Source organism: Ursus maritimus, unplaced genomic scaffold (genome assembly GCF_017311325.1).
Source record: "Ursus maritimus isolate PB19 unplaced genomic scaffold, ASM1731132v1 scaffold_6, whole genome shotgun sequence".
Classification (NCBI taxonomy): Eukaryota; Metazoa; Chordata; class Mammalia; order Carnivora; family Ursidae; genus Ursus; species Ursus maritimus.
This window is the reverse complement of record NW_024426774.1, coordinates 42,527,545-42,553,632: the sequence shown is the minus strand read 5'-3', so window position 1 is coordinate 42,553,632 and position 26,088 is coordinate 42,527,545. Positions and strand designations below refer to the sequence as shown.

The following is a 26,088-nucleotide window of genomic DNA, read 5'->3' as shown; positions in this document are numbered from 1 at the left end:
AAAGGCCTGAAATGAATAAATGAGAATGCTGATGGCTAATGAGAAACACAACTCTTAATCTGATGGGCTAATTGATGTCTCTGACCCTGTGTATTCCTTTTGGGGATCCAAGTCACCAGGGGAATGTTTGCTTATCAGATGGTTCTTTGAGAAACTGGGGACCGAAACAAGGCAAGTTAGTTGGATGATTTGAATGGCTCATGGTATCATTAGTTTGACAGGTCTATTCTTGGGGATGAAAAATAAATCTCCGGCCGGGGCGCCATTTTATCTTGAAAGTGCTATATCAACACTGGTAACCCCATTGTCTTGTAACCCTTATTTTATTTGTTTCTGTGGTGAGCTCCACTTTCTTTGGTAGTGTTCTTTCTAGAAGAGTTATACCATCCATTAAGTTACAATAAAATCCCCTCTTGATTTCTGCCTGAGAGGCATCCTGTCTCCTACCGGTAGCTTTTGCATATATCCATCTCATTCATTAAGTGTTGATTACGTTAGTCAGCTAGAACCGACCACTTCTCTGAGGCAGAAACAGCCTTACTTTGTGCAGCTGGAACAGCTAGACTGGCATGACTGCATCTAGCACTCGCTACTCTTACATGTCAAATACAGACAGGACTAGTAAGGTGCCTAGGGAAGAATGACCAAGGAGCATGTTAGAAGTAGTTTGAATGAGAGGAAGACACCCCTTCTAATTACTACTGGGAAGCTTCTGGGCTTCCTTCAGGCTATCACCTGTAGGTTGTAGGCATGTTTGAGCTAATGTCCTCCAGAAAAATCACAGTTAGTTCTGGAATATGAAGACTCAAGTTTACATAGCTAACAAGTCTTTGTGGGGGAAGCATTTGCTTTTTATCTTACCTTAAAATGAGGGAGAATAAAACATTCTCCTATACTAAACAGATATTTGGCCAGATCTAGCTCTTTGCCCTCTTAGACCATCTCTTCATTCAAATCCCCATCTGATATGAAATAATATGGGTAGTAGGAACTGGGACTGGGGTTAATGGGAAACATTGAATCAGGTGTCCGGAGTCCAGGGTTTTACTTCCAGCTTTGCCACTGAACTGGCTGTGTGACTAACTATGAATCTGCCATCTCTTGGTCTTCATTTCTTATATATAACAGTAGGGAGCCAAATCAAAACTGTAAGCTATCTGTAAGCTGTAAAAGATTGAATGAGTGCAAAAGAAATCTGCATTTATTTCCTACGCCACAGGTTCTAACGCTTGATAATTGCAGATTTTGAAGGAACGGGAGTACATCTTCTTTAGGCCCTTTCTTTGGCTAGATTGTCAACCAGGCAAAATTTGTGAACTGAGTCTTCTCACCTCCTCAATCTCTTGGTTTTAGTAGAGACCATTCTGTTACATTTAGGAGCCGGCAACCTCAGCTCTCTGAGCTTATGGACCTATCATAGCAACTTTTTATGTCTTACTAAGAAGGAATGGATAAAGTTACTTTTACTCTGGTGTTAAAATTCTCAGAAAAGGGTTTACTCTTTTTAACTGAGGATAGTGGTGAAATTTGTAGATGGAATTTATGGTAAAAGTTGGAATGTTTTGGTGACAAGTTCCTTGGAGAGCTTCTTTTAGGATGGCAGTGGAAGGAGTATGTCATCCTTTGAAATCTTTCCATGCATAAAAGAATTATTTTTCTGCTCACCTTTCCCAAAGATTGAGAGGAATAAGGAAAAAGAGAATTGTTTCATGATATTAAGATCCAAAAGTTATGGCATAATTTCACACCACATCCCCAAATTTGGTTCAAACATCTTTCTCTTTCCCAATTTGCCTTTCTAGAACTAAGATGGTTCCCATCTGTCAGTTCCATCCCTATCCATATGTTGGGATATTTTTGTCTTTCTTTCCATCTCTTCTGTTTCTCCATGTACACCTGTAGTGGTACAAAAGCTTCTCTGATCTAAACAGAAGCTACCTAGCACTTATGCAAATGGAACAAGCAACAACTCTGATGAGCTTGGCTCAGGTCGACCTTCATCTTAGGTTTGGGTAGCTAGTTAATTGGATTAAGAAAGTTTTGTCTGAGTATCTGATAGCAGCAAGGTAATGTGGCCCTGTGAACGCTTTCCTGTGGCTGAAATATGAATGTGAATGTTTTCCTGTGGCTGAAACACTTTCTGTTCTTTCCATTACTGACAAGCCTTATTGGAAGAGATTTTAATTGGGAACCCTCCAGTGTCCATGTCCACTTCCCTGTACCCATGTAATCCTATACACAATATTTAGAGCAATCAAATCACAATGGGAAAAAAAAAGCTGAAAGCCAAGAAAAACATTTCTAGTGACTTTCCGTAAGTTTCCACTCTCAGTTTCTTGCTTCTTCCTCGTAGCCCTAAGGTTGGGGAGTGTCCTTCAGAAGGGTGACCCTGGAGTCTTGTGAAGTTCTAGTCACCAAATTAAAAAGAAATAGTCAATCGTGACCATTATCCTGGATTTCTCTAATTGAAAAAAAAAGTAGACTTAAATTTGTAGGTACTTGAAAAAAATCAAGAGTAATTGAATAAAAAGGATTTCTGTTTAAGTAGGATTTTCAAGTAAGTGGATCCCCTCTCTTTAGACAGTATATCCCAAAGAAATGGGGAGCCATAAATTATGAAAAAGGTTGCAGCAACCCCAGGGTGTTATTTAAAATTGATTGGCTTGGAACCATCTTACCAATTAAACCCATGAGAGTGGGCAGTGGTAGAGCAGAATCCTCTTAAGAGTATTTTGTTTGGAATTAAAAATGGATTTAGGGGAACATAACTGCCAGCTTTAAGCATTATGTTTTAATTTTAGAGCTGCAGGCACAGTATGCCCATGTCTGAGCTATTGTCACTGCTGTGATTCAGGAATCATACCATTATAAAAACAAAAGCTTTTGGCTGACTCCCCGCCTGGGTACCTAGTAGCCCACATGGTCTACCCATCCCTTAGAGAGGACCCAGTCTGTGTCTTCCAGCTGCTCTTCAATGTCCTCCTTCTGTGCGCCACCTGTGAACTATTCTGGGATGGCCTCTTGACTTTCTCTAAGCTTATAGGGATGCTGGTCTACCCTGGTTATTATTTTGGTCCTGTTATTAGTCTTTTTTTCCCCAAGTTGATAAGCAAATGGGGACCCAAGTGTTTCCCTATGAGAAGCTAATAAATAATAATCATAACATGTTAGGGTGTTGCTAAACTTAGCAACTCTCTCATTCCCCAGACTAATCAAGGGGCTAATTCTTATCCCTTCACCCTTAATAGCCATCACAATAATTCCAGCAATGAGATTCAGTAAGTGTCAACTCGACAAAAGTGTCAATTTTGCTATTACAATCAAAACACTTTCAACTAACAACAAAAATCATGTATGGAATGCTTTTACATTGGGATAAACACTTAATAGAATAGATTATGTAACAAAGGATTTAAAAACAAACAAGCAAAAAATGTTGTTGGATGGTATGTTTAAAGGTGTATTTATCAAGACTCTGTGTCCATAGACAACTTACATAAGGAATATGACTAAAGGTGGGCAGTAATCAGCAGCAGCTCCTGAAATCACTGTGCACAAAATGAAAACTAAATTATAGGTGACATGTATTGAGTCTGTAAAACATGCCAGGCACTTTTCTAAGTTCTCTCCATGAATGGACCACATTTAATCCTCATACCAGCTCTAAGAGATAGAAGAGGTGTCATCATGCCCATTTTACAGATGAGGATATGAAGTGAAGTAACGCACCCATGGCCACATAGAGTATGGCTACATAACGGTTTCAACCCAGGCAGTCTGGCTATAGGGTCTTTGCTCATAACTCTTCCCCATCCTGCCCCTCCATCGAACCAGCGTATGCAACTGGGTCACCCATATACCAATCTACTCTGGGGGATGCAGTTGGGAAAGAAGGAAGGTTCACATAAATACACAGAGGTGCTTTATGATTTCCAACAGCACTTTTACTACTTCACGGTTTGGGATGGGTGACATGTACATACTACAGACAGAAAATAAAGTCTGTAGTGAATATCAGAAAAATGGTTCTTAGTTGTGTTATGATATTGTCTCTCAGGTTTCCAGCTGTTATGGTTCACTGGGTCCTCTTTTTAAAAAGTGCTATTATGTTTAGGTAGCTGGCTTCTCAAAGTGTGAATTATAGATTTTGCAAAAACATTTACAGAAAAAAGGAATTTTAAGGCATTCAACTCTTTTTCTCACATCTGCTCATGACAGGGCCAATTATTTTTAGAGTCATTGTAAGATAACATTTTAAAATCATTTATTTCCAGACTTAAATCTGCTCTTCCTCATAAGGACATGAATCTATCTATATGGCTACAATAAAAATAAAATAAAATAAAATATTGATTTCTTCCAAGTATTAAGGTTTGTGTGCTTCACACTGAAAACCTATGTCAGAGCTAATCATAATCCCTAGAGGTTGTTCCCTAGGTCAGATTGCCTTGCTGCTGTAGAAATATGGAGACCAGGGAATGATCATACAGCAATTGGGATTTGAAATACAGACTCAGAGACAACTCAGAGACAGAGACAAATTGTGTCAGAAGCACCAGAGATCAGAATCAAAAAGACAAGGAGGAGAAGGACAGAGTTAGCAGAGGGCTCAAGAGCACTGTGAAAGGCCATCCTTTGGACATGCCTCTTGAAAATGGGTTATATATCCAAGCCATCCCTACCTTAGGAAAATCCTGATATGACTGCCCTGAATGTCAGAGTACCACATACTTACTTATCTCCTGCAAAATACTAATTAGGAGAAGTTCAAAGTACACAATTTCATCAGTTGGAAACAGTTCTTAAAATATCACCATGGACAAGCTCCTCCCTTAAGTAGACCTGTTCAAGTCATGAAGTGATTTAATTTATTCCTACGAGCCAGCATATAGTTGATTACTCACACATTAACACAGTCTTGTGTAGGCCACCAAGCTTGACCTCTCCCTCACTAGCAGGTCTAGATCACAGTCCTACTTGATCAACATTGAATGATCAAATAACACATTATATGGAGCTGAGGGGTCTATAACATATGTGTGAATAGGAAAATGCTCAATCAGGCAGTTTAGCTACTGATTTGTTCTCTTCTGCTAATTTCTCCAGGCCCTGGAAGTCAAGGAAAAGTGGGAAGGGGAAGGATAAATAGCAATGACTGAGTCCCAAAACACATTGAAGAGAATATCTGTATTTGGTCTAATCTCTGACACCTTCTCCTGTTCTAGGCAATGAGAATACTATTAAGAGTCTTGACCCTGACACTGGACAATCCACTATAGGATTATAAAAAAAAAAAATTCTGTCATATTGTCTAGGATGAAATTCCTCAGCGGGAAATTTTGGAAGATTTTCAACAATGATGATTTAAAAAACAAGGATTTTTTTTTTTTTTAAAGAATGCTGTTTTAGCTTACCAGTACACTCATTTCAGAACACTTATCTTGATTAAATGAAGTTGGCCCATATTCATTGTTGGAGGCTATGTTTAGGCTGGGATTTCTTCTCCAAACCTGTCACTGCAAGGGAGATAATTTTAAAGTGTGTCGTACAAGAGTTCGCCACTATGGCCTGAATTGAAGTATTTCTGGAGTTGATGATAGCAGCTAATTGCCTTGATTCTGACTGAACATACTCAGTGGATCATTGAAGCCAGCTTGTGGTCAAATATATCTGTTCCATTTGACCCCTCCTTGCCGAGGTTATCTTTTATTACCTGAAATGGCTGCTGCCATCAGTTTTCCCAGGGGAAATTTCCATCAGGGCAGCTGATATTTCTTTATCTCCGCATTTCCCAAGGAGGCTGGATACATCTGAAATTTAGAAAGTGAGTCATTTTCCTACAGGCTCTGCCTTTCCTGCTGTGGCCACCAGCCCTGGTGGCAGTCCGTTGGCCCGAGGATCTCATCACTGTGTGCCTTCCTGGCTCCGGTGAATGTCACTAAAGATGGCTGAGGGAATTCAACAGTGCTCTTTGCTTGGGTAGAAGATTGTGAAGAAGAGGATGCTGCTTATAATGTCCATCTATTTACTTTCTATGCCCTTGACCAATCTTTGTCTTTTTTGGCTGAATGAAATTTCCAGTATACCTGAAAGCCAAATCCTTACCCCACCCCCACCCTAAACAGTTGTGTGCTTCCCACTGTAATTAACTTTCCAAGAGGATTGCAGCCCTGTACAGCTCCTCCCATTATCATCGTTTAAATCCCCATCAGTCATTCAGTCCAGGGGATTTCAACTCCTACAGGTGTGTCCAGTCCCTTCCTTCCTCTCCACTCCCATTGGCACTGCTTAATTGCTTTTCATAAAAAATGGTGGTCACAGCCTCACAACCACTCTCCTCTACCCCAGCCTTCCTGCTTTCAGCTCACTCTAGCTCCAGCAATTTAAGTCAGCATTCACACATCCTTATGCTTTTGCACTTGCTTCTGCCTAGAATGCCCTATCTCCCTTCTTCTTTTTTTTTTTTTCACCAAGAAAATTCACAATTTTTCCGAATGCTCTCTCTCCCTCTTTTTTTTCCCCCCAGGAAAATTCACAATTTTTCCTACAAGGCTTAGTTTAAATGTCACCTTATCATCACGACCTTATCCAATTCCTATAAACAGGGTTTATCCAGTAGGCTCTGGAGCATTTTAAAGTACCCTTATTATGACACTTTGTGCAGTAGATTTAAGTTATTTATGTGACTTTGCCTATTGCCAAGTGTTATTATTTTTTGTTTCTTCAGGACATATCCTAGTTGCCAAAATGAAGTAAGCCTATACCACTAGGGGTTGAAAGAAGGAAGAATCCCCCGTATGCAGCCTTGGCACCCAAGAAATGTCACAGTCATCAATTTCCCTCCATTCTAAATTCTCATGTCTCTGGTTCCATTGTTTTTACAACTAGATTTATTTAAAAAGTCCACTTAAACTGTAATAAAGTAGCTATTTGCATTTATGCCTCAGTCCAGAAGTTTCCTGTTGCTGGGCTGGCTGTAGAAAAGCCAGCTCAAGAACTGGCTGAAAGGCAGATATAGGGCTCCGTCTTCGGAGATTTTGATTTCACGTACATCTGGTGGCACGTTAAAGTCTGCATCATAATAAGCTTTCCAGATAATCCGTGATGTTCTAGCAGGTTTGAATTCCTCTGCCTTTGTTTCTGAGAGTGATAACTTTCAGACCTCATTGCAGTCTGTTGGGGGATGTAGCTGAGGACTGTGAAGCCCTCCAACTTCTTTCTAATCCTCTACTAGAGCCTCTGCTAGACCTCCCCACTTCACAGATACAATACCTGTTAAGAGAGAAAGAGAATCCATGCTTGAGCCCTCTCCTCATGGACCAAGATTAGAGATGGATGGTCCGTCCGATTGCTCACTGTGCCATGCGCAGGGCCAAGACAAACCCAGGGCAAGTGAGGCACTAGCCTCAGGTACAAAATTTTAGGGAACACCAAAAAACTTGGTAATCAAGATAAATAATATTCTTATAGTATTTTAGAAAATAGAAATTAATGCAAAAAAAATCCATTATGAGCAAATTATCAATACTGTAAATAAAAATGGGATCAGTAACAGGGCAGTTACCAGAAGCTGGAAGAAAACAGCAGCACCGATCCTGTCTTTATTTACAGTGTTGCTATTTTGTTTATGATGGGTGAGTCTTTCCTCAGTCTTGGCTCTGCTCCAGAGTTTCTATCTATTAAAGTCTTACTGCACCTGCTCTATGAGAAAGTTCCCCCCGAAAGTCTCAATGTCAGGTGGCTTTCTTTTTTTCCCCCTGCATTAGTGGCAAAAGGGCTGACTTTTAAATTTTATGAGATGACACCTTGGACTCCAGATTTGAAGACCTATTTGAATTGTGGTGTCTTTTAGGTTGTCTTGCTCCAAATGCGTTTCTTCGCAATATTTATCACAGTGACATGGGCTTTTTATGGCACTCTGAAGTGCTTCAGAGAAAATGGAGAGCATTTTAATACTGCTGATTTACTCTTTCAGGTCTACGGTAATTTCCTTAATGCCTAATTATAAGGCTCAGTTTAATTTACTCTACACATAATGTTTACTGATGCACATATGGTGCCACATTTCAGGAAACTGTACCCAGAACAGGTATTTTTGTCAGGCTGGGGAATGGAAAATTTCTTTCATATACAGGAAAAAAAAAAATACTAAGAAATGTAATCGTCTCAACAAGGAATGTCCCCTAAACACAGGGAGAAAAAAGTCACATCTTTAACTTCATGAAAAAAGATACAGTATCTTTAAATGTTTATTTTAAAAGTTGAATAATGATTTTATATTACATGTGTACAAAGATTGCCAGTTACCCCAAAAATTGTGAGGTAGGAATTGGGGAAAAGGAGAGACTGGAAAGAAAAGCAGTAATATTTTATGAACTTGCTTCTTAACTATCTCTGAAAAAGGAAATATGGATTCAGTAGTTATGGTTCATAGACTCTTAGAGGTAAAAGGTACCTCAGAGATTTTTACCCCAGGGCAAAAGGTTTTTACTCAACTTCCTTAAGACCCCTCCATCAGCCTCCAATTTAGAGATTGGAACTCATCCCTTCACCCAGTAATTTTAGTTGTTAGAAATTAAGATCAGTGATTTTGTAATTATCGATTATTGATATTGGTGGGTTTTTTTTGTTTTTGTTTTTGTTTTTTTGGCAAAACTGATAGGTTTTGTTTTGTTTGTTTTTACTTTGCCTATGTTTAAGACCCAGATAAAAGTTCAGGAAAGAACTCTATTTAGAGTTCCAAAGATTTACAGAGTGAATATTACTGCGTATGAATTCCTAGCTTCACTGTCGGTTGGCTTGCCTTCCCATAGCTCTGCGTGCTGCGTGGAGAGGCTTAGGACCTGAGCAGCTGATGCTGTCTTGTCACTGAGATACCTGAAATTACCAACTCTCATGGTCAACTGAGCCATTGCTCTCATTTGTACATGGTTATGTACAGAGATAAAAAAACCAAAGCTGCCCACTGAAACTGTTTATTTGTTTAGTGTCCATTCTTTCCTTAACACTTAACCTGCTGTTCCTACAACAGTTCTGTGGAGGGGGCATTACTATCAAAATATTTTTTTTCCTTCGGAGTAGCGTATTGAAGTCCCAGCATTAAAATTAAATTTCTTACTGATACAGAATTCCTAAGTTAGAAAACCTAAGTGGGCTGACTCTGAAGCCTGTCCTTTTAATGACTGCCGTTGTTGAAGTTGATACACTTCGGTCTTAGTTTATAGCTTTTATTAAAATTCCCCTAATAGGACAAGTGTCAGGTAAATATTAATTAATAATGAGTCTTGAGATTCTCAATAATAATCATAATAATAGGCTTCCTGTTTAATATAATCACCATTTTATTCCTTCCTTTAGCCATCTATATTTGTGTCCAGACAAATGCAAGACACTGAACCATGCATGAGATTCTGATAATTATTTTCCTAATTAATTATAAGGGGCAAAAAAGTAAAGGACTTTCATTTTAGTTTGGGGATATCTGATTAAGTGCATATCAGGAGACTAGCAGACCTGCCTGGAATATTCAGTGGGAAACAGTTGAATGGATTATGCCGGAGTGTTCCAGGTTTAAAGGAGAACTATTTGCCCTGAAGACTTTGGTGTTCAGAGGGGATTTTCCATCTGACCCAAACACAGGTGCTTGTGAGAAGTTTGGGTGGATAACCGCTCTCAGCCCCTCCTTCAGCATTCCACAGTTCCCTAGTTTGTCACCTTAACTGTTAAGGGCGGGACTTCTATATTTTTAAGATTCCTTTAATTTTAGCAAGGATTAGGCTGCCTTAAATAGCTGTGCTCTAAATTACAACTGTGTAAAGAGGGTGACTGAAAAGCTGAAAAGCACCTCTGGTCATGGCAAGCCAGGAGGGCTGGGCAGTTGAGCTGGGGGTGGGGGGGCAAAGAGCTGCAGGGGCAGGAAGAAGTCAGCACTAATGAAGCACGCCTCACTGAGCAGATTTCCCTCAGCCCCTCCTTTGAAATCTGCAGGCTTAGATCAATGTGGCCCTGAGGCTGTATCCATAGATGCCATAATAACTATGGGTTGAAAGTGGATCGCTTGTGACTGATCAACTAGTCATTGTGTCTGCATATCACCATAGCAACGTGCTTGCCTGGTGCTCTTTGGGTACATTCTCTGTGTGTTTAGCTGTCGGTGGAAGTACCCTCAATTTTTTTGTTTGTTTTTGTTTTGTTTTTCTGTTTTGTTTTGTTTTTTGTTGTTGTTGTTTGCTTGTTTGTTTGTTTTTGCCAAATTAGGGAGAAATACCAAGATTTGGGGTTTAGTTTAGAGCACCTATATCAAACAGGTCAGGCAACCTAGCCAGATATCCTCCTAATTCCCAAAATTTGGGAGAAAAGCCAACAACTTTTACACTTCCATCTAACCTTTCCTCTTAACTCCCTGCCTCAAAGCTTCTGCTACAAAAGGAATTGCTTAGAGACCATTGAGATAACCTGTGTTTTCTAGCAGAGCAAGAGGCAAAGGGAGAAGTCAGCTTGGTCAAATAATACCAGTCATACTGGCCACTTGGGAGCTCTTTGTGGCCATCTCTAACTTCCTCAGTTTCTTAAGCAGGTGGGTCCAGCAGATGCTCAGCCATAAGGAAGCAATGCGTGAATGGAGCCTGAAACAGCCGGGGAATTGCAGTAGCACTGCAACAGAGTGACATTGAGTGGAATAATATCAGACTAAAATCCTGATGAAACCATATACAACAGGTGCCTGCAAACTACTACCTGTGGCCGCGATCTGACTCTCTGCCAGACTTTATGTAAATCAAGTTGTATTGTCAGCTCTTGTGTTGCAATGGCAGAGTTGAGTAGCCACAGAAGAGATCAACTGGCTGCAAAGACTAAAATATATACTACCTGCCCCTTCACAGGAAAGCAGGCCAACCTTTGCTCTAGAAGTTGAGATAAGACAAATATGGTGTAAGAGCCCAGATCCTCCTGAAAAACTGAGGGACCTTAAGTATAACTCAGTCTCCTGCCTTTCCCTGAAACATCTTTAGCACCAGCGTCATTTTATAGGATTTCTACACACTTGGAAATGTGGAGTAATCATTGGGCTCTGTCTGAAATGAAGTCCCTCTAGGGAAAAATTCAGCAGCTGTTGGAAATGCAATGCTGTGCAATAGTTAAAGACAAGAAGCAAAGAAGTATAGCATATGGTGGCAGAACTCTGGAGAGCGAAGTTAGCTCAGAGGCACACAGTTATCTATAATTGGAACAGAGCAAAGGAGCATGGTGAATGGTTTTCCGTTTTAGAAAATGTCATGGGCTCCTTAATGACCACAAATGGTCAGAAGCTTCAGAGGTTCATTTATAAGTAACGTCTGAACCAACAAGTAAGGGCCTATCATTCCTCTTCCTTTACCCAACAGCATCTTATTTCCCCTCGTTTCCCATCCTGCTCAAGTGAACTGAAGTGGCAGCCATCTGATACCTGGAGTGGGAAATGGTGTGTTTTGGCGGGGTTCCTCCCAGGGGCTCTTGTAGTTACAATGGGGATTCTCTGACACCCACAGAACTTCTGCTGTAAGGTAGAATGGCAGGAAATCTGGAAGTGTGGGGCCAGATGATCTTACCTGGTACAAATTCTGCTCCACTGTGGCAGGTATGTAGGATCGACCCCATCAGAGGGAAATATGGTTTTGGAGAGTCGTTTTCTGTACCTCCCTTCAAACTCGTTAACCACATACCTTTTATAGGCTTCTGCTGTTAATTTGCCATCAGACCCACCCAGTCAGTGATTGTTTCTGCAAGGCAGTTGTGGGGGATTAAGCAGCCTTTTATAAGCCTCCTAAGGGTGCTTGCTGGATGAGCTTACCTGATGCAACTGTTGACTGTCTCACATTGGATTCAAGCAGCTTACGCCCATTCAATGCCAGCTAATCAATGACAGATATTACATGCTCAGAATGAAATAGCCAGGCATCTAAATTTAGATCCAAATTTGGGGTAAGCAGTGAATGAGGGGGTGAAAATGCTGGAAGGTGGTTGAATAGGTGTGGGAGTAAAGGATAGAAAAAAAGATGACCTTTGTCCAGTTGGGATTTGTGAATTTGAATAGCCAGGTTCATAAGCACATGGGCCTTAAGTAAAAGAGCACTAGCCTTGGAATCTGAAGACCTGACTCTGGCATTTACTGTGTACAATCAGTGGACCATTTCCTTTCCTCATCTATACAACAAATAAAATTATATTCTCCCTGCAAACCATACCTCTCACCCTCACCATGACATTGTAAGGAAGAGCAAATGAAATAATGTCTAGAAAAGTTCTCAGCAAACTATAAAAACAAACATGCACAAGATTATTATTAAAGGTAATGAGCACCCAGAAACTGAGTAGACTTCCAAATATACAGGAGAATCATTCTGCTTTTTAGTGTGGGCTAAGGGATCTGAGCAAAATAGTTATACCAGAAATGTCTTTTCCACCTTTACCTGTGTTACCTAAAATTCCACCCTTTTGACAAATGCCAAATCTCCTGGGCTAACAAACTGGGTATTTGAAAGTATGTCTGTCATGTTGGAGGTGTGGAGAAATCCCGAGAGAAAAAAAATTGGAGAGAAACCTGAGAGAAAAAAAATCTTAATATGATGTGAAGGAAATGTAACAAATTTGGACCTTTAAAAAGTGTTTCTTAGGCCAGCCTCCAACACATTTAATCAAAAGAACTCATGCTTACCCCTAAGCAGCATCATTTATGAGGCCAGTCAAGTATATATATGGTCAAGTTGATCATTGTAGCTTTATTAGTCAATGGGAATTGAGACAGTAGAGAAGTTTTCAGTAGTGAGAGTAGGTGGCTTTTCTTATTTTTCTCTGGGTCCCCGGTCATACATCGTGCTTGGTAAACCAGGAGCTCCTCCAATGCTAGGAGCAGGAATGGATGAGTTAACATCAATCACTGAGTAGAGAGAGTGGAATAAAGTAAGAAAGAGATAAAGCATGTTTTTCCTTTCTGTGAACTTATTACTCTTATAGTAGCATTTCTGCCTCCTAGAGCTAATTGTATTACTATCTACCCCATTATATTTTTGTGAATTTATTCTCATTTCCCCCCCTTTGGCATAACATTTAAATATCTTTAATAATAGTGTAACATTTATGTAGATTTTTCTTTATGGATCCATTTTCTTCCTTCCTTGAGATCAGAAATTGTCTTACTCCTTTTGAGTTGCGTATAACATGAGATTTGAAATGCACAATTGAAGACAAATAATTAAGTCATTTTTATTAGTTTTTCAAAAATAAGCATTTAGAGCCAACAATACGCAATGGGAAAGGATATCATCTTCAATAAAGGATAGTTTTCAGTGTTAGGAAAAGTGGACAGCCACATGCAGAAGAAATGAAACTAGACTCCTATCTTACACCTCTACAAAAAACAACTCAAAATGAAGTAAAGACTTGAACGTGAGATCTGAATTCATTAAACTTCTAGAAGAAAAAAGGGGGTAAGCTCTGAAATCAGTCTTGGCAATGATTCCTTAGATAAGACACCACGAACAAAGACAGCAAAAGCAAAAATAAAAAAAGTGGGGCTACATCAAACTAAAAAGCTTCTACACAGCAAGGGAAACCATCAACGAAATGAAAAGGCAATCTACTGACTGGGAGAAAATATTTGCGAATCATATATCTGATAATGGGTTAATAGCCAAAATATATAAAGAATGCATACAACTCAATAGCACATATACAAAACTTTGTTTAAATGGGCAGAGGACCTGAATAGTCATTTTTCAAAAGAAAACATGCAAATGACAAACAAGTACATGAAAACGTGCTCAACATCACTAATCACCAGGGAAATGCAAACGAAAGCCACAGTAAGATACAACTTCACACCTGTTAGGATGGCTATCATCAATAAGATAAGAGATGGCAAATGCTGGTGAGTATAGGGAGAAAAAGGAACCCTTGTACGCTGTTGGTGGGAATATAAAATTAGTGTGCCCACTTCGGAAAACAGTTTGGAGCTTCCTCAAAAAATTAAAGACAGAATCGCGATATGATCTAGCAATTTCACTTCCGGACATTATTGACCCTTGACCAACATGGGTTTGAACTGTACAGGTCTACTTATATGTGAATTTTTTTAAATAATACAGTACAGCACCATACTGTAAATGTATTTTCTCGTCCTTATGTTTTTTGTTTTTGTTTTTGTTTTTTTAAATATTTTTTTATTATATTATGTTAGTCACCATACAGTACATCCCTGGTTTTTGATGTAAAGTTCGATGATTCATTAGTTGCGTATAACACCCAGTGCACCATGCAATATGTGCCCTCCTTACTACCCATCACCAGCCTATCCCATTCCCCCTGAAGCCTCCTCAGTTTGTTTCAGAGTCTATAGTCTCTCATGCTTCATTCCCTCTTCTGACTACCCCCTTTATCCCTTTCTTCTCCACCGATCTTCCTAGTTCTTATGTTCCATGAGATGAGAAAGCACAATGCATAAATTTTTCTTCTGCTTGACTTATTTCACTTAGCATTATCTCCTCCAGTGCCGTCCATGTTGCAGCAAATGTTGAGAACTCGTTCTTTTGATAGCTGAGCAATATTCCATTGTATATATGGACCACAACTTCTAATCCAGTCATCTGTTGAAGGGCATCTCGGCTCCTTCCACGATTTAGCTATTGTGGACAATAAGCCAGTGAACATTGGGGTATGGCCTTCCTCTTCACTATGTCTGTATCTTTGGGGTAAATACCCAGTAGTGCAAATGGCTGGGTCATAGGTAGCCTCAATTTTTAACTTTCTTTGGACCCCACATTACTTTCTCCAGAGTGGTTTGTACCAACTTTCATTCCCACCAACAATGTAGGAGGGATCCCCTTTCTCCACATCCTCTCCAGCAATTGCTGTTTCCTGCCTTGTTGATTTTTGCCATTCTAACTGGCGTAAGGTGGTATCTTAGTGTGGTTTTGATTTGAATTTCCCTGATGGCTAATGATTTTGAACAATTTTTTCATGTGTCTGTTAGTCATTTGTATGTCTTCATTAGAAAAGTGTCTGTTCGTATCTTCTGCCCATTTTATGATTTGTTTATTTGTTTCTCGTGTATTGAGTTTGAGAAGTTCTTTGTAGATCTTGGATACCAGTCTTTTTTCTTAATAACATTTTCTTTTTTTTTACCTTACTTGATTGTGAAAATACAGAATATAATGCATATAATGTACAAAATATGTGTTAATCAACTGTTGTATTAAAGGCTCCCAGGTATAGTAGGTTATTAGTGATTAAGTTTTGTGGGAGTCAAAAATTATACTAGATTTTTTTAAAGTTTTTGTTTTAATTCTAATTAGTTAACATACAGTGTTATATTAGTTTCACGTGTACAATATAGTCATTCAACACTTCCATACATCACCCATGCTCATCACGACAAGTGCACTCCTTAATCTCCATCACCTATTTCACCCTTCCCCCCACACTCCTTTCTTCTGGTAACCATGTTTATTCTCTGTAGTTAAGAGTCTGTTTCTTGGTTTGCCTCTCTCTCTCTTTTTCTCTTTGCTTGTTTGTTTTGTTTCTTAAATTCCACTTATGAGTGAAATCATATGGTATTTATCCTTCTGTGGCTGTCTTATTTCACTTAGCATAATACCCTCTCGCTCCATCCATGTCATTGCAAATGGCAAGATTTCATTCTTTTTTATGGCTGAATAATATTCCATTGATAAGTTATATGTGGATTTTTGACTGTGTGGAGTGTTGGCACCGCTAACTCCCCACATTGTTCATGGGAGATATCTGCACTCCCATGTTCATTGCAGCATTATTCATAGTAGCCAAGATGTGGAAACAACCTAAGTGTTTATCAACTGATGAATTAGTTGATATATACATATATATACACATATATATGTATATATATAAAATTTCATATATGATGAAATATTATTCAGACATGAGAAAAAAGGAAATCCTGCCATTTGGGCTTTGAGGGCACTATACTAAGTGAAGTAAGCTGAACAGAGAAAGACAAATACTTCATGTTATCAATTATATGTGGAATCTTAAAAAAAAAGAAACTCATAAAAACAAAATAGAAAAGTGGTTGCAAGGGGCTGGGGGTTGGGGGATATAGGGAACGATTGGTGAAAAAGTGTACAAACTTTCACTATAAGATGAATAAGGTCTAAGGATCTAATGTAAAACATGACTATAGTGGATGACACTGTATTGTAAAATTGAAATTTGCTAAGAGAGTAGAACTTAAATGTTCTCACCAAAAAAAAAAAAAAAAAAAAGCACTGTAATGGGTGGGATTTAGTTAATAAACTAGATGGGAGAGAGTCCTTTCACTATGCATATGTATATCAAATCACCATGCTGTACACTTTCTTACAATTGTATTTGTCAGCTGTACCTCAGTAAAGCTGAAAAAAAGATTTAACATGTATCCATTAAAAAGAATCACAGAGATATCCTGTCATTGGAGATTAAAGTTGGACATGTAGTCTTCAAAGTCTCATCTAAGTTTAAGCTTCTATGATTCTAGTTGGCTGGGGAGAGCCATTTTTTCTTGTTCTGTCTTTTTCAGGGAACTGTTTCATATTCATCAAATGGTTGTGGGTTTTTAGACTTTGTGCAAAACACTTTGCAGTATCTATTTGAAGGTGGCTCAATATACATCATACACTCCTCATGTCCCACCCTGTAGGCAGACAATTTCTGGTCATTTGAGACAGTCTATTTTTCTTTTTAAGTTTGTGAGTTAAACTGTGTCTACCCTTTCATCACCGTACCCTCCTGTGAAATAAGGAAGTGGACTGTTAGGTCAGGTACCACCCATCGACTGCGTTCTTTTGGTTTGCTGAGGAAAATGCAGTTATTTACATTGATGAATAGCCTTAATTGGGTAAAATAGACTGGTAGTGCTGAGCTAATACCTTTAAATGTCTTGTCTTATGCAATTAATATTCCCTTGTCACACATACATTTAAACAGTTGGAAGAAAGCCTTGTGTTCTTGACTCCTGTCAGACTTAACAAATGATTTTGTCAAGTCATTCCTTTCTGCCCCGGTTGATTGATAGCTAAATTTTGGTCTTCTAGCTTATGTAAAAAGTGTTAACTATGCCTTTCAGCTTGTAGGCAAGGGCATTTAAACCATTCTAATAGTCAATTTACAGAGGAATTACATTGCCTGTTTACTGGAGGGGTCAAAAAATGTGCCCTGTTCATCAGGGACACAAATCACAGGGCCCATGAGCTAATGAAGGCAGTATTTATGAGTCCCTGCATTTGCCGTGTGATACCAAGCTCAAGGTGCCCCTGGTCTTGGCTGCTGAGGGCTCCCAATTTTGGGTGTCCCTTTGCTTATGGACTATGCAATAGATAGATAGATTTGGCATAAATAGGGTTTAATTCTAAAACTCTTAAGAATGAGAATAAAGAGTAGAACGCTAGATTGTTACAGTACTAAATTTCATCTGAAGATCTCAGCAATCTCTCAGTAATAAGGCAGATCTCCGCTAACCTCTGATGCCACCTTTCTTATAGATGTTCATACGTACCATGATTACCATCTCCAAGCATGCAAAGTGGATCCCAGTCATTTCTGGGAGGAGTCTTGCTTCCCTTGGCTTGAGCCTTTGATGAGAATCTTACAATTTACCATTTTAAAACACTTTGGCCAGTAAGTTATGTTAAGATAGCTACATAAGAGCAAGTATAACCCATCAATATGTTTTTGCGGTAGATATATCTTGAACCATGAGTCCTCCATTTTTTTTTTTTTTTTACAGACTCCTAAAGCCCCAGGAAGTCACAGAGTCTCATAGTGAGTATCCAGCAGGTCCCTTTCAGCTCCTGGAGTGGGGATTCGTTAGGACTCAACATCACATCTGCCTCTGGAGGGACCACTGATTCCCTCTTGTGGTGTCCATCTGCCACTGGGTCTGTCCTTTCATTCTCTCCACTGTGGTTTTCTTCTTTGTGGTCTTATTATGTTGGGGAAGGCTTCCAGAATTCTTTATGCACTTCCTTCATTAATCAGGAAGCTGGATCACGTATGTGCCTGCGATTTTTTGCACCACTATCATATATACCATTGCTTTTGGTTAATAATGTATCCAAAGCTGGCACAATGTAGACACACACTGTGTGTATTAATTTAGAGCATAGATTCTGGGGCCAGCCTAGGTTCAAATTCTGCCACTGCCACTATTTATTGGCCGTGTGAATGTGGGCAAGTGACTGAATTCTATTGCCTCAATTTCCTCACCTGTAAAATGGAGAAAATCATTGCCAGCTCTTTTCAGAGAAATAAACAAGTTATTCTAGGCATTCAGAACAGTGTCTAGCACAAAGTAAGCATTAAATAAAGTTTGTTAATATGAAATATTAATTTTCCCCAATCCTTTACTGCTCTTCTCCTCACCACCTTTCCTCCATGCCTCACTGCTGCAGTTTACTTCTGCCTTCTCTGTACACCCTCCATTCTGCCAGCCTCTCCTTTGCTTCCTTGTACCACTCAGCAACTGCGGGCTCCATGTTCCCCCAACATTTTTACCAGCCCCAAGGCAAGTTGTGTACATGCTGGCTTGAGACCCCCTGAAGATCCACAATAATCCCAGCACTCCCTTGGATCCTAAAGCAACATTTCACTGCTTCTTCCAATGAAAGCAATTGCCCTTGCCTAACATGGCGGGAGAAGCAGACTTTGACACAGTCCTGTGTGTCCTGGGCAGAAAATGGAACCAACAGAAGGAGCCAGGTGCCTGCTACTATTCTTCAGGATGAGCCCCGACCAACCCTTCCTTATCTCAGTTCCTATGACTTTTCTCTTAAGTACAACTTTTGGATTAAGGGATTTGTTAAATCTATACAAATAAGAAATTGCAGCTGTGCTATTTTAAACATGGCCCATGGCTGTATAATGGAACATGTAGAGCAGACTAATGTTAATCCAGTGATTTTGGTAAAATAACTGAATTAGAATGACACCAAACTGGTTAACTGATTGATCAGAAATGTATTTTGATGATGTCTGACCAAAAAGATGATTAAGTGACCACAAAAACGTATTCTAATTAAACATGTATATTATTTTATCAGTTATCTATTGTCACGATAGTGCCGTGTAATATTTCAGTGGCACACAACAATAACATTTGTTTCTCACTAGTCTGGGATGGTCACCTTGGTTGGGCCCTCTCATGTGTCTGGGCTCAGTTGCTCTTGACTGACGTAAGATGGCCTTCACGGGGATGATCAAGGTGACTCAGTTCAAGTCAACACTTTTGTTTTCTTTCTTGGGAGACAGGTGTCTAGCCCGGGCATGTCCTTCTCAAGGACATGGCAGCGAACAAGACCAAGCAAGCCCCTTGGTGAATGGGCTTTTCAGCCCCCTGTATGCATCATGATGACCAGCATGTGGTGGCCCTAAGCATGTCACATGGCCAGCCCAGAGCCAGAGAGGGCGGGCACTGCAGAGTTATATGGGGCAATGGGCATGCATATGAGGAGAAGTAAAGAACTGGGGTCATCAATACAACAAATCCACTACAATTTTATAAGTTGGCCTCAGTGCTTCTTATTTCATCAAGACATGTTCCAACTTTTATCCTGGCTGTATTAGCACTTCTAGAGGAAAAATCTAGAGGGCAAGCACTGTTTATCAGGCTAAACTAAACCATCACGTTTGCCATTGGGGCCACACACATAGGTATTGCTGATGATGACAGCTGCATTTTGAATTAATCCCCTAGAGCCCGAATGGGAGAGGGGGGCATGGAGAAAAGCATGAAGCCTGATAACTGTTTTGTTTTTTTTCTTTTTAGAAGTGATTGGTTCCATTAAGTAAAGAAGCTAGTATCCCAATTAAAATGATTTTGCTTCATAGAAGATAGTGCCATCAGGATAATGAATAGAATGACCAAAGAATTTTGTGTTTCTCTTATAACGGAAACAAAATCAAGCAAAACCAGTGATTATTCTCTGAGTGCTCTTCCACAGCATCATAGATATGCCTCTTCTGTTCTATCTGCCCCCTCCCTCAGCCCAAACAATGAACAGTGGCATCATTACCAGCGGACTGTGTGCACGGATGGCACCTTAGCTTAGTAAAGCGGCTTTCTGCGGATTATTGCACTGACTGATTACCTTAATTGACCTTCAGCCTGGCTAAAATTTGCCTGACTTAATGAGGCTCAATTTTTCTCAAGCCCCCTAGGCTGGATGGCTCCTGGCCCAGACACTTTGTTGCTTTGATTTTTCATTTTTAATAACAATACACCCCAAAGCTTGAGGAAATATGGTAAAATATGTCAGTAATTGTGAAGAGCACTGAAGTAGCCACATCCATGGAAAGATTTAAGGTTTCAAAGTTTTGAACCCATTTAAAACCACCCTCTACCCCAAATTTGACCTTGGTTGGTATGGCTTACGAAATTCTAGTAAAGAAGTTAATACAGTTAACAGAATTTTTCTAAACATCTGTGTAAATGACAAGACAGATGTTAAACAGTCAGACATTTGTTAAATGTCATCAGCCCAGCCTAGACACTTGGGTGTTAACTTTTATTTCTAAAAGTCAGGATGGCAGTGGATTGCTCAGACATACGCAGATGAGTCTGCCTAAAGACTGGAATGCAAAAAGACGTAACTCTCAGGGAAGTTTCAACAAGGAAAGCTTTCACATTGCAGGAAAAATAGGATTGATTAGTATTAGCTACCTGTGCAGAGAAGGATTGTGAAATAGTATTTGAGCTCAGCATAAAAGAATGCTGTGATTGATTAATCATGTCTGGCGTAGGCATAGAAGGGAAATGTAGCTTACTTTCCATTCCTGTCCTAGTTCATAATTTCTGATCTCGTTCCTTATAAACAATGCTTCATCTTTAATTATTTCCAGTATCTATTTTGTCCACCTTCTGCCTGTGCTTGAGTAACTGAATCATTTTTCTACCAGATCTATTCTTTAGTGGCCATCCTTTTGTTTTTGAGTCAGCCTCTGAATTCCCTTCCTGTGTTTGGGGAACTCCTCATTATATGAATTTTGGTATAAGAAGTCGAATGGCCAGTGTATTTGTTTTCACAAATGCTTTCCCCCAATACCTTCTTTCTTCACCCTTGCAACTGGCATTGTTGGCACATGATCCAGGATTTGAGTCTCTCTTTCACCCAGATAAAAATCAAGTGCATTTGCCTAAGACTTTGAATCAAAAGCTAATGTCACAAAAGCACAAGGTGTTCTAACATTTCTGAATTCTGTCCCTTCTTTGAACTGGCAGAATAGGCTTTCCACTAAAATCTGCCAGAATTAGTTTCTAATGTTTGCAACTAAGAACTTGACTGATGCAATAGGTCTTCTAAGGCAGTGCTCCTCAAACTTTATTGTGCAGTCACCTACGCATCTTATTAAAATGCAGATTCGGATTGAAATGCATGTCTGGGATGGGGCGTGAGGTTTGCATTTCTCCCAGGAATTGGCAGTTATGCGGGCCTGTGGTTCACCCTTTAAGTAGGAAGGATCTGAGGAAGGAAAGGCAGCCTTAAAGAAGGCAGAGTGGGCAGGAAAGAAGAAAAGGGGGGAAAAAAAGGGAAATCTTTTAAAATGTGTTCTAGTTAAGTTAGGGCAGACAAACTAATAAACTTCAAAATGTGCAAAGGCTCGACCGCAATAGAATTGGATTCTTGATCACGTAACAATACTGGGCCAGTGACAGGACAGTGGGAAACTGTCCTTCATGCATTCAGGGGGTCAGATTGATTGTTGGAGGGGGGATTGTCCATCTTCTTCAGTTATGGCTTTCCAGGCCACCTTGGGTGTCACATCTGATAGAAATGGAAAAGAACATGAAGGAGTATACGTTAGAAATGTTTGTTTCTCTTTTTTTCTTAAGTTTTTTGTTATAAAATAAGACAGAGATATAGAAATCCACACACTACGAATATATAATTTATTAAATTATTATTATGCAAACACTCTTACGACCACTACTCAGGTCAAGAAGTAGAATTCTGCCAGCCTCCTTAAAACTCCTTTCTATGCCTCCTGTCTCCCTCCAAAAGTAAGCTATTATCCTGACTTTTGGAGTGTTGACTTCCTTATATTTCTTTGCAGTTTAATCACCTTATGCATATCATCAGATGATACAGTTTAGTTTTTCCCACATTTGGGGATATATCTCTTTAGTCTCTTCATCTATTGCATCGCCTTTCATCCCTTTCTTTTGTTTATAATCCATCTGTTGAAGAACCCGGATGGCTTGTACTGTAAGATACGTGTGGTGCAGTTTCATATGCTGTTCTGTATTTTCTAGAAATTACTAGGGGAATCCAGAGCCTCTACCCATTTCAGGTTTGATCCCTTTGGCAACACGGTAGTTGGGATTGTGCCATTTCTTCAGAAGGTGCATAGTGTCTGGGTGTCTTTTGTGTGTGTGTAACATTTTCAACCACTGGTATTCATTGCCTAGATTTTTTTTATTCATTAAAAGTTGCAAAATGGTGGTATTCTATCATTTTGTTTTCATTTAAGTGGAAGAAGTTTATAAGCAGTTTCTTCTTAAAGAATTTCAGTGTATATAGGAAAGGCGAGATACAGTCTTGATTCTTTCAAGAGAAATTAATTTGGTTCCTTGTCATCCTCTAAAGGTGACCAGATAATTTTTCTTTCTTTTTTTTTTTTTTAGTCATTATAAACTCATATATTTAAATATACTTGATGGGTTTCAGTCCACTGGATTTTTAATTTTTTGTGAAGTTCAAATTTTCTAATCTTTGGCCAAGTGGGTGGCTCCTGAGTTATTTTTACATGATCCTAGTAATCTTTAATAGCTCTTTGCTATTTGGCCTAACAGGATATTTCAGGCCTCTTGCTGTATTTCAGCCTCAAACTACTAACCATTTCTCCAAGAAGCCCTGGTCTGTTTTAGTGGAAAACTGTATTTCAAAATGTCCATTGTTACTGGGCTGGCCATTGTTTTTAGGCCTTTTCATTGGACAGAACTGGGAAATAGTGTGTGTTTAGTTTAAAATCTTGCGTTCATATTGATATTTCTTCTTCAGATCTAGGATTATAGGGTTTTTCCTAAACCTCTTCTGTATTTATCTTCTTTCTTCTACACCAATACTCCTTATTAACAAGGACAAAGGAGATAAGAGATAAATTCTCAGGACTAATCATTTGCTTTATTCTACCTTTCAATATAATAGTGTAGGAACAATAATATTTATATTACCACTATAATTAAAATTACATAAAACGTTTAAAATATTTTTGTATATCATCTTCCCTTTTTTTTCTCATTTTTACAGTGTTGTATTATGTCTTCACTGCCAGAGCATGTAACTACTTCATATGATAATCTCTCTCATTCAGCCATCACTGACTGCTCACTGTCAGTTTCATATTGATATTTTTTGAGTTATTTTGATTGTTAAAGTTCCTTCTCAAGAGATTCCCTGACAAAGTCTCATGGGAACAATATTTTCTGAGTTCTTGCACATTGATCAAATTTTGTCTGTGCCTTCTATTCTTCAAAGTCAGTTTTGCTGGCTATAAAATTCTTAGCTCACATTTTCTTTCCTTGAGTATCTTAAATTATAGTATTTCATTTTCTTCTGGCATAAAGCTTTGCTATTGAAAAACCTGAAGATCATCTAATTTTCTTTCCTTTATAAGTCATGTGTTCTATTTGCCTAAATGCACAAGAATTTCCTCTCCTGTTTATTTTATGGAATCCAGTTATTTTGCTTGACATTATGCATCAGTCTTTTCAGGTACATGATATGTCCTTTCAGAATGTAGTTTATATGTATATGAAAGTTTTTATGAGTTATAGTTCTTAGTATCTTTCCTGTTTTCTTGTTTTGATTTTCTTCTTTAGGGACCTCTGGTACCCATATATTAGTTTTTTTTTTTAATCTATCTTCAATATTTGTCACTTATTCTCAAATTTTTAAAAATCTTTTAAAGAATTTCTTTTGGATTTTATTTATTTTAATTATTTATTTATTTATTTATTTATTTATTTATTTTAGAGATCGAGAGAGAGAGCAGGGAGGGGCAGGGAGGGAGGGAGAGAGAAACTCAAGTGGAGTCTGACTCAGAGCTGGGTCTCATGACCGGGAGATCACAACCTGAGCCCAGGACCTGAGCAGAAAGGAGGAGTCTGATGCCTAACTGACAGCGCCACCCAGACACACCTCTTTTGGATTTTAAAATGTTTTCCTTCTTTTCTCTTTCTACTTCTCTTAAGGCATTTGCTATTGTGTTTATTCATTCTTTAGTCTTTTTTTTTGAAGGATTTTACTTTTATTTATAACTCTTTCTTAAGTTTCATGATCTAGGGGCACCTGGGTTGCTCAGTTGGTTAAGCGTCTGACTTCGGCTCAGGTCATGATCTAGGGGTCCTGAGATCCAGCCCCAGGTCAGGGTTCCTGCTCAGTGGGGTGTCTACTCTTTCCCTCTGTCCCATCCTCCTCACCCACTCATGCTTACTCTTTCTCTCTCTCAATCTCATATGAATAAAGTCTTTAAAAAAAAGTTTCATGACCTCATTCTATAATCTTTTCTTTTTCTAATTTATGTCTTTTTTCATATCTTATATCATTTTTAGTGTATTTTAATTTATTTGAGATAGTAGTTTACAATTTTAATCTGTTTTATAGGTATATGTTTCTGGCATGATTTCAGTGTGTGTAGGGTTGATACTATATTCCTTATTCTCATTTTTCTTGTAATAACTTTATATGAGTTTTGACCGTGATAATTTTAAGTTGCTCATTTTTATGTGAACTCACTCTCCTTGAAAGTTTAGAAAGAGGCTTGATGCACTCAGCTATTCTAGCTTCACAGAGCTCTCACTTCTGTTATTTTGTGTGATGTTAAGAAATATGGTGGCTTGATTGGTGAGATAGCCTGGCTCTCTGCTCATCTCCCCCACTTCATCTGGGCCTTCTTTTTCTTTTACCCCTATTGTCCTTGTCAAATTCAATTTGGATTATATTCCCAATAGTTTCTCCTTCATGTGGGACTCTGTCCTGGGAGACAGCCATGGCAGATCACTTTCAAGTGTTTACACACTGTCCCCTTCAGACCTTCTTACCATGGGCACTGCCACTTGCTACCTTATGATTGCAGACAAGTTATTTAACATTTCTCAGTCCCATTTTCTTTATTTGAAAAACTGGCATAAGAATTGTGCCTATTTTATGATGTTGTTTTGGGGGTTAAATGATAATCATATGTAAAGATCTTACATGGGTATCTGGTGCATTGTGTGTATTTGAAATAGATGAGCTCGCCAATAGCCCACATTATTCCCGAGCTGTAGTTTAACACACCCTGCCGAATAAGTAGCTGATTAATGCTAACTTTGCATAGGCTTTATCTATTTGATCTCGTGAAATATCAAGCCCAATTCAGAGGTAAACCAAACTAAGTTACATATACACACATCCATGCCTTATGGTAATTAACACAAAAAGGAACTGAGATTTGTTCTAAGTTTTCCTTCTTCTGACCAATAATAGATATGTATGTATCACCCTACCAAAAGATTTGCCTGCATACCTCTGATTATCAGGTATACTTGTTTGGAAAACATACACAGTATTTACCATCTTCTCTTGCATTTATTTGGGTGTTTTCTCCCTGTATACATCCTAACAATTATGAGTGAAGCAGCCCTGAGGTGATTTTCCAGGTACAGTTTCATTTTTTCTTCATGCAGCTGTTTCCCTGCTTCCCATTTTAACAATGTGGAAGTGATGTGTAATTATGCATTGTTAGATGTTTGGGTATGTTTATTTTTACTTACCTTAAAGACTAATTCTAAGTACTTCTTTCTGGAGCACTGCAAGCATATCATCATAGCACTTTGAGATTATGAGAGGTTTCATGTTTCTACCTCCATCAAACTCAAACAGTGGGTGTAGAAAGGGCAGGCTATTGCAAAAAGGTGAGGTTTTAGGGGTGACTTCAAGGCCCATCTCTTCATCTAAAGCTCTCCGTACTTGCTGGTTGATGCCTAGATTTCTCCTTTTTCTAAAGAACCTTGAACTGAGTCCTGTGTCCTTGAGCTGTATTGTGATTCAAAACTTCCTG

The 26,088-nt window shown here is 38.9% G+C and overlaps 1 protein-coding gene across 4 annotated transcripts in view; it reads left to right on the top strand.

The window, feature by feature from the left end:
- The window catches only part of CTNNA2 (catenin alpha 2), a 952,920-nt gene that overhangs the window by 682,068 nt on the left and 244,764 nt on the right, over positions 1–26,088 (top strand). The gene's annotated exons all lie outside the window — the stretch shown is intronic.